We start from the raw sequence: 8924 nt of genomic DNA, 5'->3' as shown, positions 1-8924 counted from the left end.
TGAATGGATCAGCTAGATTCTTCTCTGATCTCACAAAATCTAAGGCAATTACCCCATGTTTTAAGAGTTGTCTTATTGCACTATGTCTAATGCGAATGTGTCTTTTCTTTCCGTTGTAGACACTGTTTTTTTGCAGTAACCATGGCTGTCTGTGAATCACAATAAAGTGAGATAGGTGCATTAGATCTCCCCCACAATGGGATATCTGCTAATAAACTTCTCAACCAATCTGTTTCTTAACTAGCTAGTTCTAGTGCTATAAATTTTGATTCCATGGTTGAGCGTGCAATACAGGTTTGTTTACATGATCTCCAAGAGACGGCACCACCACCAAAAATGAAAACAAAACCATTAGTGGAACACACCAAATCATTTTTGGATGACCAGTTTGCATCACTATATCCTTATAAAAAAGCAGGAAATTTATTAAAATGCAAATTAAAGTTCATGGTACCTCTCAAGTATTTAAGTAAACGACGAAGTGCATTCCAATGTTCATCATTTGGATTGTGAGTATATCTACTCAATCTATTTACAGCATATGCAATGTCAGGTCTGATATGAGTCATTAAGAATATAACACTCCCAATAATCTTAGCATATTCTTCTTGTGAAACACTATGTCCTTTATTTTTAGTAAGACATATGCTTGGATCATAAGGTGTTCTAGCTGGCACTACATCAAAGCTATCAAAAATTTTCAATAACTTCTCAACATAATGTGATTGTCCTAAAGAAAAGCCATTTTCAGTTTTTGTAATTTTGACACCAAGAATTACATCGGCTTTTCCCATGTCTTTCATGTCAAATTGTGATGATAAGAAGGCTTTGGTGTTATTCACTGCTTCTAAATTAGTGCCTAAGATAAGCATATCATCCACATAAAGACATACAATCACATAATTTGATCCAAATGATTTAGAATAAACGCATGTATCTGATCCATTAACTACGTACCCATCAGAAAGTAATGTGGAGTTAAACTTTTCATACCATTGTTTGGGTGCCTGTTTCAGGCCGTACAATGACTTCCTCAGTTTGCATACCTTATCTTCCTGACCGGGTACAACATTTCCCTCAGGTTGTTGCACATAGATTTCTTCTTCTAAATCACCATTTAGAAAAGCTGTTTTTACCATCCATCTGATATACCACCAAATTATGTATTGCTGCAATTGCAATTAAGATTCTAATAGTAGAAATTTTAGTAACAGGAGAGTAAGTATCAAAATAGTCAATTCCTTTCTTTTGACTATAGCCTACGGCAACTAATCTAGCTTTGAACTTTTCAATGGATCCATCAGGTCTTCTTTTCCTTTTGAAGATCCATTTAAGTTTTATAGTTTTGGACCCTTTAGGCAAAGAGACTAGATCCCAAGTGTGATTGACCATAATAGAGTCTAATTCATTTTTTATTGCCTCTTTCCAAAAGTTAGCATCTACAGAGGTCATGGCCTCCTTATATGTCTTAGGATCTTCTTCTATTAGATAGGCAGACATAAAAACATCATCTATTCTATCTGAATTTTCTAGCAGAAAAGAGGAAACAAAGTCGGGTCCAAGACTATTAGCTATTTTCCTTCTTTTACTTCTTCTAGGTTCATGTTCACATTCATCATGTTTTTCTAAAGAACTAGAAGCAAGAGAATCACTAGCAGATAAAGTATTAGAGGGACCAACATCATCACTCACAAGATTTTTCTTTAAAGGAAAAATATTTTCGAAGATTTCTGCATCTCTAAATTCACATATGGTATAGTCATTTAGTGCCATAAATCTAAAGGCAGCACTATTAGAAGCATATCCAATAAAAACACAATCAAAGGTTTTTGGCCCTATGTTGGGTTTTCTAAAAGATGGAAAAGCAACCTTAGCAAGACAACCCCAAACCCTCAAGAAATTTAAATTAGGCGAATACCCCTTCCAAAGCTCATAAGGAGTTTTGTCTAATTTTTTATGAGGAACTCTATTTAAAATATAGCATGCAGATAAAACAGCCTCCCCCACATATTATCAGGCATACCAGAACTAATCAGCATGACATTCATCATTTCCTTAAGCGTTCTATTTTTCATTTCCGCTATACCGTTTTATTGTGGTGTATATGGTGCACACTAAAAAAAATGGACTATTGGGGACGGTTAAAATTGTCCCCAAAAATAAGAAAAATTGTCCCCTACTCTTTTGGGGACAATTTTTTTCGTCCTCTTGTTCCATCCCCTATGCGAGCGTACCCTATTCTATAGGGGACAAAAATGATGACTCGTCCCCATTTTTTGAGACAATTGTCGTCCCCATTCTAAGAGACGATTATCATCCCCATTCTAAGAGACGATTATCGTCCTCGTTCTTAGGGACAATTTATGTTCCGTGTATAGGAGACGATTTCCGTCTCATGTATAGGAGACGATTTTTGTCCCTATACTTAGAGGACAATTTCATGTCCCCAAAAAAAGAGGCGACTGTCGTCCCCATGTAAAGGAGACAAATTTTGTATCTTCATTAAGGGACAATGTCATCCCTATGAAAAGGGACAACATTTATCCTTAAAAATATCATTAGGCTTTTTGACAAAAAAAAAAAAACTAAAAAGATATATGAATATTTGGATTGAAGAGAGCTACTTCAAAATGTCACAAACTACTAAGAAAATTTTCATTAGATATTTCCTAGATAAATGACATGAGAGCTTGATGTAAAAATATTATACAACTGCATAAAGTTGACAACATAAGTGCCTACGATTAGCATCTAAAATCAAAACCGAATTGATCCTAATAGATGAAAATCAAAACTGAATTGATCCTAACAGATGAAATCTTGGTATTGAAATATAATAATCCTACATCTTGCTATATAGATTTCTACTAAAGAGTTACAATATGCATTCTTGAATAACCAATGGCAATTCCAGGTTACTAAAGATTCACAATGGATACTAGTAGTGTAATCATTAAGCAAAACAAGGAAGAAATAGTTAATTACCTTATCATCTATTTCATCCACCAATGGCTCGTCTGTCCATTTCCTGAAGACAAATTAACAACCAGCTAACAAACAAGAACTAGAACATTTAATAATTGTTAGAACTCCAAACATCAAGATACAATGTCAATTTGTCAAACCTCATTTATGTCATGAGTCATGTTCTTCAGAGTGTCCAACCCTTCTTTATGACATCTAAGCCTTGATCCTGCATGAAGTCAGATATATACTATATTGATGAACAGCTAACGCCATATTGCCACCAATAAAAGAAGTTCACACTAATTTCACTGATATGCTCCAACTAAAACTACGGTAGATTGTTGCATTTTAACATATGACAACCAAACATAGTCTAAAGCGTATTTCGAAGATAAATAAATGCACAAGCTTTCCTGTTTCACTCTACGTGTATCATACTCCTGCCTAAATCAGTCCAAATATTCAGATTGCTGGAAATATTCATTAAGAAAACAATTGGAGAATCATCGTGGGTATCATATTCATGAGGGTATACTTATAATCAACGGTCAACATCACGACAGATTGATAAATTACCATAAATGGAGTCAAATTTGATTCCAGCATGAGAAGTGGAAGGTGCCTAATCACTGGCCCCGTACTTTCATCTAGTATTGCTTCATTCCTGTCTTTTAATGCAGAAACTAAATCGCTAGAGCCTCTTTTAAAAATTTGTTTGGAGCAATCAAATTTAGGACCACATCCAAATAGAAAATGTTAGAAAACTAGAGGGGAAAAGAAAAGAAAGCTATATGGCAGACCTTTTTTAAGGCAAGTCTCTGTAATTTGGGAATTTCCTCCAGCAATCGAGCCTTCATTGTTCATATCTCAGCCTTTATAGCAATAACAGTAGCCCTATTTTTCTCTGTTGCTACCGACTTCGACTTCTACAGTAATTTCCAATTTCAGAATTGAGAACAAGTACTTTTGTAGTCCTCTCAAATCTAGCAGCAACAACCAAGAAAAAAAAGAAGAGGAGGAGGGGATAATTACTTCAATAATAGCATCAAGCTGAGCAAAAGCACTTTGTAATGCCGGGATGATAAACCTACAAATGCCACCAATTTTCATTGATTTTACGATTACTTCAATCCCTAAAATGGTCTGCAAGCAGTTTTGAACAAAATTAGATCCATTTATATTATCTTTGTAATTCCACATTTCAATTTCACTAATTATTAGTATTCTAAATTGACATGAAATTTTCCCATTCTAACTGCAAATCACAATATGTTAATCAAATCCAATAGACTCCGGAGCTCTATAAGAATAATCACAAAACCCTTTCAATTAGTATATTAAAGCGACGTGTATCAGCATTTTAAGTGGAGTGTAATATACAAATTGGCCTATCATATTCCAAAGATGATGGAGCATAATAGCATACTTATGGAGTCAATACATCAATCTGATGAATAATGTTTTCCTGTCAATAATAGCATATTTGAATTTGCTTTCAAATAGGTTTCCCTAGTAATACAGGAGGTCCACTTGATACTGATTGATGCATTTTTCTCAGTATCAGGTGTTTATCCAAAATCATCAAATCCAATAGACTTTGGAAGTTTATAACAACCATCACAAACATGATTAGTCATGAAATTAGTCCATGACTTCAAATTAGTTAATAAAACTAGCACCTATCAACATCAAAATGCATCAATTAAAATCAGACATCATCATAATGAATTCAATGACATTTTCTGACCATAAAATGCATCACAAACTAGTCTATAAATGAAAAGAAGGAAACTGAACCAAGTAACCTATGAAAAGCAGCAAACATGAAAGCATTAATTAACACACACACACACACACACACACACACATATATATATATATATATATATATATATATATATATATATATATAGATAGGAATCCAAACAAGAAAAGGAAAACTGACATCAAGGGCTAGCTCAGATTCAAGCAGGCTAGAAAGAGAATCATCCAATAGCCATAAAATAACAATAAAATTGTACACCTTTTGGTTCAGTTTTTGCTATTGGAACTCTTATACTAGTTAACCTTAACACAATAGCCACAATATCAGAAATAAACACTCAAATAGCATGTGAAATTTACAATCTCGATACTCATATTCATCCTTATCTGTTTTATTGTCAATCATAGATAATGCATACATAGTTTGGATAAAGACCTCTAATTCAGTATACAATCAGACACCCATTAGGATATTAATTAAATGATGGCCATGAAAGAAGGTTAACTAATAGTCCCGAGTAACTCAACATACAACAAAAGGAATAAACTAAATGAACTTTTAGAAGAAAGAAAAATACCCAAATCGTGGTTCCTAACTTCGCGGGATTCCTGAAAGTGCTACTTGCAGTCGCACTTCATGATATACTTTGAAGCAACATCGTGAACCTAGTAAAACAAAAGAAGGGCCATATATACAAGTCTAGTTAGCGAGATGCTAGAAATACAATTTTGGAAAGAACAAGTCTGAAAATTTAACATACAAGAAACAAGATGAACCAACAATGACCCACCTTATCCAATCACTCACCCCTTATTCACAGATAGCAACTATATTCAACACAGCGAGGGCATAATTATCCATGTATGGAACTATATCAAATGTCACCTAAATATTTTACTTTTTTTCATTAGCTTTATGTTATTTCATTTCCATTTAGTTGAATAAAAGATGGTGTTCTAGTAATCCATTAACATTTTCAATTGTTAATAATTTTATTAAATTTACTAGTTTATAAAACCAAGCATGAATTTCTTTTCCATCCTCACCAAAGCTACGAAAGACCGAGCCACTATTTCCACAGATCTTATCAACTGATGATGCATCCAGTTTGTACCCACAGCCATCCACTCTGCAAAATGGTTGCCAGTATAGAGAATGCCAATAAAACGTTCTAACCATCAAGAATTGAAGGATGCCACTTACTTGATAAAATTTTCCCCATCTATGCCTCTACTAACAGTTAGATGGTTATACATAACGTTCTACTAACAGAGAATGCCAACTAACATTCTAACCATCAAGTTGACGTTGTATGCCTCCTGTACAGAAAGCTTCGATTTCAAACCGCCAAATTATATATACTTAAAATCTTAGACGTTAGTAATACAATCAACGAAATCAAGCCTTCGATTTCATGTAATAGTTGAAAAAAATTGAAAAATTACCTCAATATGCCCGAGTTAGATCTCCTCCCTTCCTCGCCGTCGAGATGATGTAGCCGCCGTAACCACAACCCCTGTAACAGGTCTACCATCAGTTTATACAAAGAAAAAGGAATGAATAAATAAAGGAAAGCTGAGAGAGAGGTGATTGGAGAAAGAACCATGAAGTAGACATGGATGAACGAAGAGGGAGGTGATGGCCGTAAATGGACGAAAGAACTGAAATACGGAGGCGTGAAGCAGAGAAAGAAAGAAGGCAAGAGAACCGCACGATACAATTCTGGGAAAGGTTATAGATTTGTCCCTAAAACTTAATATTTAGAATATATAAATTTTAATATTATATATTATTATATATTTTAGTCCCCAACTATAAGTTGGAAAACCAAAGCATACCATTAATAAATTAGTCCTCAATTAAAAGCGTAAACAAAAACATTGAGGACTATATTTTTAAAATGTCCCTAATTTTTGTCCCTTATAGTCAACTATTTTGTAGTGGCACTAGTTTCATGTATAATGCCATTTTCCTCATAAAACGTTTTAAGGAAATTAGTTCCGTATTACCTCTATCAGATCTAAGTCTTTTTATTTTTCTATCTAGCTGATTTTCTACTTCCATTTTATATTTTAGAAACATACTTTCAGCCTCATCTTTTGATCTTAAGAGATATACTTTGGTGTATCTAGAAAAGTCATCAACAAAGGTCATATACCATCTTTTACCACCTCTACTATTGGAATTCTTAAAGTCAGCTAGATCAGAATGAATTAATTCAAGCAATTCAATACTTCTTTTAGTAACAGATGGAAATGGGGCTTCTTGGCAAATTTAGCTTCTACACAAATATCACATTTTCTTTCATGCTCAGAATTGACAATATCAATAACATTCATATTTTTCAACAGAAGCATAATTCACATGTCCTAATCTACCATGCCAAACATCCAAAGACTCATATAAGTAAGCAGAACCAGAAGAACTTGCATTATTTCCAACAAAGTTAACATAAACAGTGTTCATGATAAAAAAAAAGCCCATCACCTAGATACCATTCCCCTACAAAGGTCCCATTCTTAGTAAGAATCACCTTATCAGACTCAAAAGTAATTTTTAAACCAGCCTTATTCAATAAACTACCAGAAATGAGATTCTACGAAGTGAAGGCACATATAGAACATTATTCAATGATAAACTTTTTCCAAAAGATAATTTGAGTAAGACGGTTCCTTTACCAACAACACCAGCAGTTGTGGTGTTACCCATGTAGACGCACTCTCCATCAGCAGCATCCTCAAAATGATGAAACAGCTCCCTGTTTGAACATAAGTGTCTGGTAGCTTCGGTATCCAGCACCCAGTTAGTTTTGTTTTCCACCAAGTTCGACTCTACCACCACAGCAGCAATGATTTCATCGTTCTCCACCAAATTGGATTGTCCGGTAGGCTTTGTGTTAGTATTTTGATTTGAATTCTGTTGGTTCTTCCTTTGGAAACATTAAAATGCTTTGTGTCCGGGTTTTCCACACACAAAGCATTCAACCTTTCTCTTTTGGACCTTTCCATGCTTGAAAGACTTATTCTGTTTGAAGCCTTTTCGGGACTTGTTTGTATGTCCTTTTGATCTGGCTTTTGGAATCACAGTAGATTCAACCACATTAGCATTAATAGAAACAGAAATAGAGGAAAGTTGCTTATCTTTCATTCTGTTTGCTTCTTCAGTTTGCATATGACTAACAAGCTCCTACATGCTGAAATCTTTCTTTTTGTGCTTCAGGTGGTTTCTGAAGTCACTCTAGGAAGGAGGGAACTTCTCCAGTAGAACATTGGCTTGAAGCATATCGCACATATTCATCCCCTCACTGAGAACTTCAGCAACAAGGTTCTCATATTCGTGAATCTGATCAATGATTGGTTTGTGATCAACCATCTGATAATTTAACCACCTGCCAACAACATATTTTCTTTTTCCAGCATCATCAGACCCATATTTATCTTTTAAAGAGACCCAAATTTCTTTCGCAGACTTTTTGTTCACAAATATATCAAACAGTGGGTTCGACATATGATTAAGGAGATGTCCTCTAACTGTTTTGTTATCTTTTTCATACTTAGCAGACTGGTTATCTTATTGTTGAACAATAACCGACATAGCAGGACCGTTTGGGTCAACAGGGGGATCAGAAAGAACAACATAATCAAGGTCTAATTGCTCAAAAAATATAAGCATTTTCTGAGACCATCTTTTGTAGTTCAGACGGTCTAAGGACTCTAATTTAGAGAGATCGTGAATGTTTTTTGAGATTAGAGCAGACATGATGACGGGCAGAAAATAATCGTTTTCAAATTGTAAGTACAAAAGAAGGAATAGAAATAACTTATCGGAATGTAAAAGCTGTGTCGTGGACAGAACCACTGCATTGAAAACGATTACGGCAGACTCTGGTGCAATCTGGAAGTCCGATCGTCAACCAAGGTTTACACAGCGAGCGTCGCACTAGTGCACTCTAGGGTGAAGCTTTGGAACAGTAAAAGATGTAATTGCACAGAGAAGAAAATCGTAATAGAGATAGAAATTGTAATCGCAAAGTTTTTGTGTCTCTAAACTTCTTAGAGTTCGTGTTTTATTTTTGTATAAAACGAACGTTGTAGTGGACAACGTTTTTGGAGAGGAAAACGTAATGGTTGAGTAAAATCAGGGATAGTGGAGATAGAATTTTAATTTGTTAAGAAATAGTCAAAAGGGTTTA

General features: G+C 34.6%; 1 long non-coding RNA gene across 1 annotated transcript; it reads right to left on the bottom strand.

Annotated features, from left to right (window-relative positions):
* Positions 1 to 468: 468 nt before the first annotated feature.
* Positions 469 to 5369, bottom strand: LOC136208369 (uncharacterized). Its single transcript, XR_010677098.1, has 6 exons — positions 5310 to 5369; positions 4000 to 4110; positions 3768 to 3893; positions 3126 to 3193; positions 2986 to 3028; positions 469 to 1143 (listed from the first exon to the last, which is right to left on the bottom strand). It is a non-coding gene; the product is annotated as an uncharacterized lncRNA (long non-coding RNA).
* Positions 5370 to 8924: the final 3555 nt, after the last annotated feature.

This window comes from Euphorbia lathyris, chromosome 10, assembly GCF_963576675.1.
Source record: "Euphorbia lathyris chromosome 10, ddEupLath1.1, whole genome shotgun sequence".
Taxonomy (NCBI): Eukaryota; Viridiplantae; Streptophyta; class Magnoliopsida; order Malpighiales; family Euphorbiaceae; genus Euphorbia; species Euphorbia lathyris.
This window is presented reverse-complemented; position numbering and strand designations above follow the sequence as displayed.